Here is a 12969-nt window from a genome sequence, read left to right as displayed (position 1 = left end):
AAGAGAGCTAAATATCTTAAAAATTTGGACCAAATTTGGAGGCTAAAGTAGGAAGCTCTAATATGAAAGTCTAATAGGAAGTTCTAATGGAAGCCTAATCATATTAGACTCTGAGAATACAGAAAAATGACGAAATATAAGGGCCTTTTAGAAATGTAAGAACTTATTTTAATTTTTACAAATCATGTATTTGTACAAAATGATTGTAAAATACATTAAAATGAATATACTGGGAGCCGGAGAGATAGCACAGCGGTAGGGCATTTGCCTTGCATGTGCTGATGTGGGAGGGACCTGGTTCGATTCCCGGCACCCATATGGACCCCCAGCCTGCCAACGGTGATTTCTGAGTGCAGAGCCAAGGGTAACTCCTAAGCATCACTGGGTATGGCCCAACAACCAATTAATCAATAAAGTTTAAAAAAATAAATAAATAAAATGAATATAATGAATATTTTATAAGCAGATATTGATCCCAATATCTCCAACTATATGAACTAAACTGCCAAATGAGGAAGCAAAAAATTAAGTTTTATAAAAGGACAACATAGTCCTGTGACTTAAAAATTCTGACTATATATAATGACCAAGCACTATGGAATCATAATACTGTTTATATAGCAGTTAAAAAAATAAAACAGTGCAATTTTAGTCAGTTAAAAAAATTTTTTTACAAATACTGCAAATCATAGGTTTGTTCCCACTAGACTTCCTGACTCTACTGTGATTGCTGTATTCTCTGTATATATATTTTTAAATACCAGGCACTTTATAATTTTGTCTGTAATTGTTTATATATTTTTTCCACAAATGTTTTAGAGTAACTTAATGCTAAATTACCTTAACCCAGTTGCTATGTTTCAACTCTGTGTATGAATATATTGAATCATCAGTTGCAAGATACATTAGTAAACCATTTTATTTTTTTTTCCCAGGAGCTGCCTTCTTTAAAATACCTTTCAAACTCAATGCATAAAAATAAAGAGCCACTTCAACTTGTAGACTTTGAAGTTGGAGGTTTCTTTTCCAAATGAAGAAACCAAGTATTAGGAAGATAAAATGACTTGTTAGTAAAAAAAGATAATGAGAACCTTTTGACTCCAGAGTCAATGCTGTCTGCTTAAAGAAGCTTGTCCCCAATTCTGGAAATTTCATTTCCTAATCCTGCATTACAACCCTCTTCTTACTAATTCTATATGTCTCAGAAATAGCCATCTACTTGTCATTTAAATACATTGCAAAACATTTTGGGATCAAATGTGGGTGCAAGTAACAGGCTCAAATGTGTTAATCCCAGGATAGGATTTTTAACTGATAGAATGTTTTATTTATTATTATTTATGACTACCTACTGTGTTTATAAATTTGATATATCCAGGGATCAAGTATATATATGCTCTACATTTTTTTAACCTTCTTTTGCCTGAATTCACCTAAGTGGGTCATTGAACTCTAGCTAGAACAGAAAAATAGTGAGCATCATTGTCTCTGGAGTGAGAGGCATCCAACAGACCATCTGAGCACAACATGGTAAGGATCATGGAATCACAGTACCTAACCAAACCTGGCAGGTCAGTTGGGTCAGTGAGGGCAGAGAACATTTCCTGGAGGAAGGACTCTCTTGGCAATGGGATTAAAGACACTAGATAAGAGAGAATTTGGTATACTTGGATTCTGTGAATACTTTCTTGGTTTGAAAGATGCAGAAAGGGCCTGAGTGCAGGAGAGACAGAGAGCTCAGTCAGTGGTGACCAGGATAGAAAAAGAGAGAGAGAAAGAGAGAAAGAGAGAAAGAGAGAAAGAAAGAGAGAGAAGAGAGAGAGGGGAGAGAGGGGAGAGAGAGGAGAGAAGAGAGAAAGGGAAGAGAGGGGGGAGAGAGGGGAGAGAGAGAAAGAAAAGAGAGGAGAGGAGAAGAAAGAGAGGAAAGGAGAGAAGAGAGAGGGGGGAGAGAGGGAGGAGGGAGGGACGGAGGGAGGGAGGACTTGGACTTCATCCCAAAGTCACTTGTTCTTGGAGAGAATATTTTTGATGGTGTATGAGAAGAGCATTGGAGATTTACCAGACTTGGTGTTGAGATTCTAGTTTTATAATATTTGCCAGTATTTGTCTAGGTGAGAGGAGTGGGCTGAGTTCCAAAGTTACCTGGAAAGGACTGTTGACCATGAGTTGAAAGGAGTGAAATGCTAGAAACCAGAGCATGTGGCAGCCATTCACTTAGGAGGTCAGAAAAAGCTTACCAGTAAGGATTCTCTGAAGGCTTACCAATTTAGGAACCCAGGAGAAACAAAATATTCAGTGTGGCCATTGGTTTGTTAGGTGCTGCAGGTCTGTTCAATGGCCTTGCAATTCAGTCTAGTTGTAGTCAGGGAAATTATTCTTTCACATGATTGCAGTTTTTCTTCCCAAAATACTTTCTCCACTATTGAAAAATTCTAGGTTGTGTAATATAGCTGTTATGAAAAACCCATGTTAAGATGAACCATTCAGTACAGTTGGGTTATGTTTGTTTTGAGAAATACATTACTTAGAAATCTCTAAAGGCAGGAAAGAAAAGTGCGTTCCAACCTTAGTTGTCCCTATGACTTGTCAGTGAAGTAAGTTACCAAATTTCAATCATCCTTACCCATTGAAAGACAGAGTGAAGCAAAAGGTTCCCAAGAAAAAGACACTTGAGAATACTTTTGTTTTTAGAAACTTGAGTTTGAATTACAACATATGCTTTAGTGATTAGTGTGCAGTGTCATCTGGATCTTGTTACTGCAAATTCCACAAGAACTGATTCAGTGCCTGGGTACTAGACAGTGCTGGCCAGAGAATGGGGTCCACAGTACTGATCCTTCTCTCACAGAATTTCTGGTCTAGCTGGAGTTGCCTAAATTTAACCTATATGATATTCCTGTCTCTGTTTAGTGTCATTAACAACATTGTGATAGTCAATTTATAACTCTCAAATCTTAGAGTAATAAACATTTATACCCCCAGCAGTTACTGCCGTCTCCATGGGAGGAAAAAGGAAGAATTTACTACCCCATAAGTTGGGGCTGATGGAATTGTTCCTCAAAGAAGAGAACTGAAACATCTCTGGACTGTATCTCTAACATCTCTGGACTCCTGCCTTTTCTGAGGTAGTTAGACTTATCTACTTAAAAGAGGCAGAATAAAAAACATTGAGATTTTTTAAGTTTTTGACTTAGAATGAAGGTGAAATCTAATACTTCCTCAAAAAATTGGTCTTTGAAAATCTTGACATCTACTGAGAAGTTGAAGTAATGATTAGACCACTGCCAAACATTCTCTTTACTAGTACTTCCTTGACTAAACCCTGATATTGGGGTTTCGATACTCTACTGGACCAGCTCCTGATTACTCTCCTGTCATCTTTGTCATTGAGCTCACTGCTTTATCTGCCTTTTTGAGCATATTATCTTTAATTCATGGCTTTACTCTTGTTCCAGTTACTCTCAGTTTCTATCAGGGTATGTTACTTTACCTTCTATACCCTATCATTGCTCACCTTCATGCACTGCCACTATTAGGGATTCTTAGGGACATAACACTAAGGCATCACAGTCTCTTTGCCTAGATATGCTACAGTACAGAATACAATCCTATGGTCCATGGGCTATAGCAGACCACTGACTTTAACTTTAGAGTTTTATCACCCAAAGTCAATGGAGTAGATTAGAGTTTATTCAGTTTATATTAGAATTTACCCGTTTTATGAGTTTAGATAATAATAAATGACACCATTGTAGTGCTATACATAATAGTTTCACTGCCTAAATATTTCCATGTTCTTCATATCCTGGTGCCCACTAACCAGTGGCAACTTCTGGTGTTTTAATTGTCTCTATGGTTTTCCTTTTATAGATATTATATAGTCAGAGTTATACAGTATGAAGCATTTCCAGATTAATGTTTTTACTTCGTAATATGTCTATAAGTTTCTTTCACATATTTTTAGAGCTTTATAGTTTCTTTTATAGGCTTGGATATTATTCCATTACCTGAACTGTCACTGTTTGTCCATTCACCAAAGAAAGGAATCTTAATTATTTCCAAGTGTTGGCAGTTATAAAGCCAATATCTATGTTCAGTATAACTACAAGACTAGGAGATTAATAAAATGAGTTTTTAAAAATCTCAAACAATGTTACAAAAGTGACTGTCATTTTGCATTCCCATCAGTAATAGATGAGCTTTTCTGTTGCTTCATATCCTTAGCAGCATTTGATGGTGTCTGTATTTCAAAATTTTGCTATTCTGATGGAAGTGTAGGAAAATCTCATTGTTCTTTCACTCCATTTTTCTGATGTCTTAGAGTGTCTAGAATGTTTTTGTTTTTGATTGTGGGTCATATTCAGTGGTGCTCAGTTTTCATTCTTCACTCAGGGATCACTTCTGGTGGGCTGGGGAGATCATATAGGGTATCAGAGTTCACACCCAGGGTTGGCAGCATACAAGATCCCTACCTCATATATACTATTGCTCTGTCCCAGTTGAGTATCTTATGTTTCAATGTCTCCTGTATATCTTTGAATATATTTCTATTAAGGCCCTTGGTTTGTTTATATGTTTACTTGTTTGTTTATGGGTTTTGGGCCACACCTGGTGGTACTCAGGATTTATTCCTAGCTCTACTCAGGGATTACTCCTTTTGGGGCTTAGGCTACCATTTGGGATGCTGGGGATTGAATCTGGGTCTGCCATATGCAAGGAAAATGCCTTACCATAATACTACCTCTCTGCCCTCTTTGGTTGATTTTTAAAATTGAGTTGCCATTTTTTAATGTTTAAGAATTATTTGTATATCTTAGATAAAAGTTCTTTGTCATATGTATTTTTTGAGATATTTTCTAATTTCTGGCTTGTATTTTCATCCTCTTAACAATGTCTTTAACCAAGCATCAATTTTAAGTTCTAATGAAATCTCACTTTTATCAATTCTTTCTCTTACACATTATATGCCTTTGGTGGTTTCTGAAAAGTTAAGTTGGAATCATGTGTTTTTAAGATTTTTCTGGATAAATCTCCTATTTATCTTATAGGAGTTTTTGATTTTTGTGTTTTACATTTAGGTCTCTGATAAATTTTGAATTTTTTATTATGATATAAACATGTCTATAGAATTAATCCTCATGTTCTAGAGCCATAACACTGGAAAAATGCAGGTCTAGAAGCAAACATAGATCTAGGAAATAATCCACACACACACACAAAGAGGCAGAAACGGATTCAGGAATTTCAACACATAAAAGCCTTCAGCTCTTAAGAAGCAGCAAGCTCCATGGAAGTACAGAAATGCAAGAGAGCATTTCCTTGAAAATCTGAGTATTCTGAAGGAAGAAACCACACCCAGAGGTGGGTTTAGGTGGTCTAAACCCCAATCCAAGGTGCTACATTCAAAGATGTTTCCAACCAGTGAGTAACAAGGTGTATTCTGAGTAAGATGGAATCAAATCAATCACACAATCCAGTTAATCCCACATCTCCCCTTAATTGACTATAGAAATAAATACAGAAATAAGAGTTAAAATACACACCACATGGGAAGGAGATATGACTCAAAAATAAAAGGGATGTGGCAGGAGCGATAGCACAGCAGTAGGGTGTTTGCCTTGCACGTGGCCGACACAGGACAGGACAGGTCTTGGTTTGATCCTTGGTGTCTCATATGGTCCCCTGAGCCTGCCAGGGATGATTTCTGAGCACAGAGCCAGAAGTAACCTCTGAACGCTGCCAGGTGTGACCCAATAAATAAATTAATAAATAAAGGGGATGGCATAATTTTTCATAGGCATAGCCAAAGTTGAAAAATTAGGAAGTTAAACTTTGGGCCTAAGAAACAGGGAGTCCCTACCCATGAAGTTCTTGCCATATGACCAACTATAGGCCCCAGCACATTAATTTGTCTAACTTCAAAGTCTTTCTTTAAGGTCCCAGGAAGGATTCTTCTTCAACATGGTCTTCACTGTCAGATTTCAGAACTTATAGATATTGGTGTTAACAATCTGCCTTTATGGTTTCCCTGTCTTGTCAGGGATAACCAGGCTTGGCTGATGTAATGATGTGAAGGTCTAGTCAATTTGAACCGGAAAGTGGCGTTAAACTTCTCATTCTCTGTAGGAGTGCCCTGGTAGGAGGGAATCACTCCCAAGTAACTCCAGAACTTTTCTTGAAGCTGATTAAAGAGTAAGTCAAGTCATTATGGCAATTGTTCAGAGTGGAAGGCCCCTTGTAATCAGAAATTACTGAGTTCTCATCCCTAATGGATAACTCCTCTTAATATCTAATATTTTTCTATTTTAATTTGTGCCCTTGCAAAAAGAACTGTGCTACAGAATACTATTGAGGCCTAAGGAGAAATAATAACAAACCAAACAATTCCAATAGCCTAATTTTACAAAAAAAATTTCAAGGGTACTATCTATCTCGAATACAGACAGGGGATGGGAAGGAGGGAGGGGGAGTATTGGGGATGGGAATGTTGCACTGGTGAAGGGGGGTGTTCTGTTTATGACTGAAATCCAACTACAATCATGTTTGTAATCATGGTGCTTAAAGAATTAAAAAAAATAAGTATACAAAGGAGAGATATATCCCTTATAAGTCTTAAGAAATTGTCTAATTAGTATATAAATTCTGAATCATAATTTCAGTCAGCCACGTCATCTTGTGGAATCTGAGAAAACAGTTTGCAGCAGTCATAGATCTGGAGATGTCCTAGAGCCGAGGATCTCTCAAAAACTAAAACCAGTCATGAACAACAGTTTTAAGGTGAAGTCAAGTGGCAAAAGAGGCAATTGCCGAGAACCTATTAGCAATCGTGGTGTGACTGCAGACCATAACTCAAGTGACTCGACAGCATCAGCAACCAGAGCGATGATACTGTGCTGCATGAGCCTCTAGAGAGGACCATGATGAACATTTCACACGCCAATGGTGTTGCCTGAGCCCCACACTCCAATCAATGGGCACTTCTCAGCAATGACATCATCTTCATCCTGTGATGGATACTGGAGCCAAGCTGGAGTTGGATATTCCCACCAGCAGCCTATTGGAAGGGGGTTAATGAGAAATAACTAAAGGTAAAAAGCTAACGAGGGAGATTTACCAGTAACAAATCAGAGTTGGGAGAATAAAAGAAATAGAGGAAATAAAGGAAATAGAGGACTAAGTGCAATAGAAGGAAATGCTGAGATACCACATTTACAGACATTACAAATGGCACAGATGGATAGTAAACAGGTGGCCACCACGCTTACATCCAATATACACACAAAAGGATCAATCCAAAGTTGCACCTAGAAATTCACCCAGATTAAACAGGTCAAAGCGCTTCTAAATATAAAGCCAGCATGTCGGGTGTGAAACTTTTCCAGTTCCTTGGAGAATTTAATGTTGATGAAGTGGGACTTTGCTGAATATAAAAGTTCCAAGGCCTAGGTTGAATACAGAACATTCTTAAAACAATCATAATTTTCAAGTTTAGAATATTAAGTAATATGGTTAATGAGCATGTAAAAGGTATTATCTGTACTTCAAAGTATAGTATCATAAGTTTCAGACATCCAAAGTTTCTTTCTTGAAAGCAAACTGTGAATAACATATGATATAGTAAAACCCATCAAGAATTAGAAGTAAATTGTAAATGACATACTCAGTGACGGAGCATTGTGGTATGAGTATCTGTGGAGAGATACATGAGATCATACAAGCAGGTATGATCAACTGAAAAAAGATTAATGTAAAATCTTTGTTAAGACATTATTATGAGCACTGTATTAAGAAGTCCAATACAATATATCACTTGTATCACAAAACTAAGGCATCCAAACTATCCACAGATCACTGAACAGAAACATTAAAGGTTATGCAAATAGGAATTAAGACATTCAAACATTCAGTGAGCACTGTAGTAAGAATCTATATATTCTAACCCACCTTACAGCTGTTTACCTGTTGATTAAAACATTAGAACATTATTATAGGAATCTCTAAAAAGCATTCAGTTAAGCATCTGGTAGTTTAAACAGCTGTATTTGTTGCCATAGAGCTCTTTGAAGTATAAAAAAGAAAATACGCTGCTGAAGATTTTATAGATAAGTTGGAGATTTCAGAAACTTCTTCATCCTCAGATTTAAACCAATGTCTTGCTAAATTCTAACAATGTGCTGTGCAATGACCTTTTTTTTAATACTCAACTGAAAATGATTAATTTAAAATATTTGAGACATGGGCCTGGAGAGATAGCACAGCAGCGTTTGCCTTGCAAGCAGCCGATCCAGGACCAAAGGTGTTGGTTCGAATCCCGGTGTCCCATATGGTCCCCCGTGCCTGCCAGGAGCTATTTCTGAGCAGACAGCCAGGAGTAACCCCTGAGCACTGCTGGGTGTGGCCTAAAAACCAAAAAAAAAATATTTAAGACATTATCAGAATGAACACTGTATTAGGAGTCCAGCATAATATATCACTTATATTGCCCAATAATCCAATTGTGTCTAGACTTTTTGCACATGGATATCCATTTGTCCCACACCATTTATTAGAAAATATTCTTGCTCCATTGTATTGCCTTTACTCCGTTGTCAAAGCTTAAAGTATATTCTTTATCTATTTTTTGGAGGTCAAAAGCTTAGTTAAAATATATTCTTATATATCTATTTTTTGGGATGCCGGGATTCGAACCACCATCCATCTGCATGCAAGGCAAACAAACACCCTACCACTGTGTGCTATCTCTCCAGTCCCTACATATCTATTTTTGCATCTGTTTTTGGATCATTATATTTTTCTAGAGGATCACTGCATAGTTTTATGAATGCCCTTTTTCCATGATCAATATCTTTTCTTTGAAGTCTGTTCTATGTACAATTAATAGTTATATTTATTTTCTTAAGTATTTTTAATAACCAAATTGCAGGGGCCGGCGAGGTGGTGCTGGAGGTAAGGTGTCTGCCTTGCAAGCACTAGCCAAGGAAGGACCTAGGTTCGATCCCCCGGTGTCCCATATGGTCCCACCAAGCCAGAGGCGATTTCTGAGCGCTTAGCCAGAAGTAACCCCTGAGCATCAAACGGGTGTGGCCCCCCAAAAAACCAAATACTCAAATTGCAAAGTTATAATTTATTTCATAATTGAGTTTCAGGCATACGATATTCCAACATCAGTACCCTCATCAGTATTCATTTTCCTTCACCAATGTACCCAGTTTTCCTCTTGACCCCAAGGCTTCCTCCATAGCAAACATTTTAGCATTTTTTTCTATTTTGTTTCCCTTTCCCCCTACTTTTTGGCATTGCGGTTTACAGTGCTACTGAGAGGGACTCAAGCATATCACTTTGCCTTTCAGTGCCCAGTACTCATCCAGAGTAACCACTTTCTTCTATCATTGTCATAGGATCCTTTCCTGACCTATTGCCCTTCTCTCTCCAGTAGCCAACTTCTTACAAAGGACCAGTTATGGTCTTTTGTTTCTATGTCTTTTACCATGTTATTTCCCTACTATGTTTCTTTCTACTCACATTTGATTGAGATCATTCTGTTTGTCCCTCTCCCTCTGACTCATTTCATTCAGCACAGTACTCTCCAGATCCATCCATGTAGCATAAAAATTACCATGACTTCATCTTTTCTTATGACCAAGTAGTATTCCATTGTGTATATGGGTGTATCAAAGTTTCTTTATTCAATCATTTGTTCTTGGCCACAGGTTATTTCCAAATGTTGGCCATTGTGACTATATTAATTATTTATCAAATGAGTAGTGAGCAAATATTTTCCTGAAGTCTGTTGGTTGTCTTGTTACTCTGGTCCTTGTTTCCTTTGAGGTTTTGAAGTTTCTTAATTTAATGCAGTTCTATTGTCTTTCTTTGTCTTCACTTCCACTTGCTTTGTCAGTGGCATTTCATCCTTAAGGGTGTTTTTAGCTTAAATGTCAATGAGAGTTCCACCTATTTCCCTCTATATGTATCTGTGGATTCAGATCTGATATCAAGGTCTTTTGGGGGAGGTGGTCCACACCCAGTGATACTCAGGGGTTACTCATGGCTGTGTGCTCAGAAACCTGCTCCTGGCTCAGGGGATCATATGGGATGCCAGAAATCAAACCCAGTCCGTCCTAGATGGGCCACTTGCAAGGCAAATGCCTTAACTCTGTGCTATCACTCTGGCCCTACGATATCAAGGTCTTTAATTCATATTGAGTTGACTCTTGTGCATGGTCTTAGAAAAAAATCTGAGTTCTTTTTTTTTTTTTTGTATGTGGCTGGCCAGCTTTCTCAACACTAGCTCCTGAAGAAATTTTCCTTGCTTCATTTCATGTGTTTTGCTCCTTTTTTGAAAATTAACTGACCATGTACCTGATATTTTTTTTCTTTTGGTCTTTTTCTTAACATATCAATATATGTGTCTGAAAAGATTGTATAATGGGTAGGACATTTGCTTTGCATGTGGCCAACCTAAATTCAATCTCTATTATCGCATATAGTCCTCTAGGATTACCAGGAATAATTCTGTAGTACAGAGCCAGGAGTAACCCCTGAGCATCACCAGGTGTAGCCCCAAAACACAAAAACAAAAAATCAGTACACTTTTTGTTTTAATATTTGTGTCGTAATTTTAATTTTTTTAGTAATTGTCCTAGACTTTGCAATATATATGTACTCTAGTCCACATCCTGTTAAAATAATTCTAGCCTGCCTCACAGGTAAAGCCAGTATTTGTAATTACTAAGTAATCTTAATTCCTCCTGTCTGTTCCTAGTATCATTTGACTTATTAATTTTAAAGTTACACATACTTAGATATATGTACATATATATGTATATATACATATATGTATATCTATATTTACATACATATGCAACATTACCAACAATCAAATGCAGTTTCTAGTATTTCCTTAAACAAATTGTTCCAGATAACTCCTTATATCAAATAAAAAGAGAAAAATAGGGACTATAGGGGCCAGAGTGATAGCACAGTGTCAGGGCATTTGCCTTGCACATGGCCCAACACAGGATGAACACCAGTTTGAATCCTGGCATCCCATATGGTCCCCTGAGCCTGCCAGAGGTGATTTCTTAGTGCAGATCCAGAAGTAACCCCCAAGCACCACTAGGTGTGGCCCAAAAACAAACAAACAAACAAAAAGTAGGGACTATAGATATAGGTAAGTGTAGAACAAGTTTGCATCTCATAGCTCCTGAAGCAACACTAAGTGCCATCCTGTTGACTCCCTAGCCCCAGAAGATGTAGCCCTGGTGGGCTCTGATCACTGAGAAGCACACGCATCTCTGGGAGTGGTCTTGGGGACCCTGAAGATAAAATGAGTCCTATTTTTTTAAAATAAAATGAAAGATCTTTTTAGTCATATTTTCACTAAATTTTTTGTCTCTTTATATAGTTGTGAACTTTTGGTCTACACCACTTTCCCTTTCTCTAAAGAACTCTTAAGCAAGCTCACTGGCAACAAATCATCTCAATTTTTGTCTAAATTTATTTTTAAAAGTATTTCTATTGAAGGATAATTTCTTAGGTAGAATATTTGAGATTGGGGCCCGGAGAGATAGCACAGTGGTGTTTGCCTTGCAAGCAAAAAAAAAGAATATTTGAGATTGATTTATTTTATTAAAATGCTGAATATTTTGTTTCACTATCTTGCATGTTTTTTTTTTATTTTTTTATTTTTTTGGTTTTTGGGCCACACCCGGTGGTGCTCAGGGGTTACTCCTGGCTGTCTGCTCAGAAATAGCTCCTGGCAGGCACGGGGGACCATATGGGACACCGGGATTCGAACCAACCACCTTTGGTCCTGAATCGGCTGCTTGCAAGGCAAACGCCGCTGTGCTATCTCTCCGGGCCCTATCTTGCATGTTTTTAATAAGTTTGATAGTATCTTTATAGACAGGATAATATTTTCCTCTCACTTTCAGGACTTTTTCTTTATTGCTTTTCTTCTATTATATCTTTGATATACTTTGAATTTTTATGTTTATATTGATTATTCTCTGAGTCTTCTGGATCTATGATTTTATATCTAACATTAATTTGGGGGGAAATTCTTGTTCTTTATTGCTTCAAATATTTTTATTCTTCTTGTATCTTTCCTTATGGAAATATGTACATTTTTTGTAGTTGTCCCACAATTCTTGGATATTCTATTCTACTCTTTCAGTCATTCTTTTCTTTTCAGCTTTGGATATTTTCTTTCTTTCTTTCTTTCTTTCTTTCTTTCTTTCTTTCTTTCTTTCTTTCTTTCTTTCTTTCTTTCTTTCTTTCTTTCTTTCTTTCTTTCTTTCTTTCTTTCTTCTTCCTTCTTCCTTCCTTCCTCCTTCCTTCCTTCCTTCCTTCCTTCCTTCCTTCCTTCCTTCCTTCCTTCCTTCCTTCCTTCCTTCCTTCCTTCCTTCCTTCCTTCCTTCCTTCCTTCTTTCTTTCTTTCTTTCTTTCTTTCTTTCTTTCTTTCTTTCTTTTTTTTGGTTTTTGGGCCACACCCGGCATTGCTCAGGGGTTACTCCTGGCTGTCTGCTCAGAAATAGCTCCTGGCAGGCACGGGGGACCATATGGACACTGGGATTCGAACCAACCACCTTTGGTCCTGGATTGGCTGCTTGCAAGGCAAACGCCACTGTGCTATCTCTCCGGGCCCAGTTTTGGATATTTCTATCACACTGTCTTTAAGCCATGCCCTTAGTCCTGTTTAGTCTATAATAAACTCTCATACATTATTCATTTCTTATTGCAATGATTTTCAAAGAACTTTCTTTGTCTATCTCTTTGCTTATAATACTTATTCTTGCAATTTATCTACTTTATTCTGTAGTCTGATCATAATTGTTTTCAATTTTCATTCTGATAATTCCAACCTCTGTTATTATTAGTTCTAGTTCTTCCTTTTTCTCTAAATTGTGTTTTGCATCATATCTTTTTATTGTTTTTGCTTTTTTTTTATCACCAGCTATGATATACAGA

Source organism: Suncus etruscus, chromosome 14 (genome assembly GCF_024139225.1).
Source record: "Suncus etruscus isolate mSunEtr1 chromosome 14, mSunEtr1.pri.cur, whole genome shotgun sequence".
In the NCBI taxonomy this organism is placed as follows: domain Eukaryota; kingdom Metazoa; phylum Chordata; class Mammalia; order Eulipotyphla; family Soricidae; genus Suncus; species Suncus etruscus.
This window is presented reverse-complemented; position numbering follows the sequence as displayed.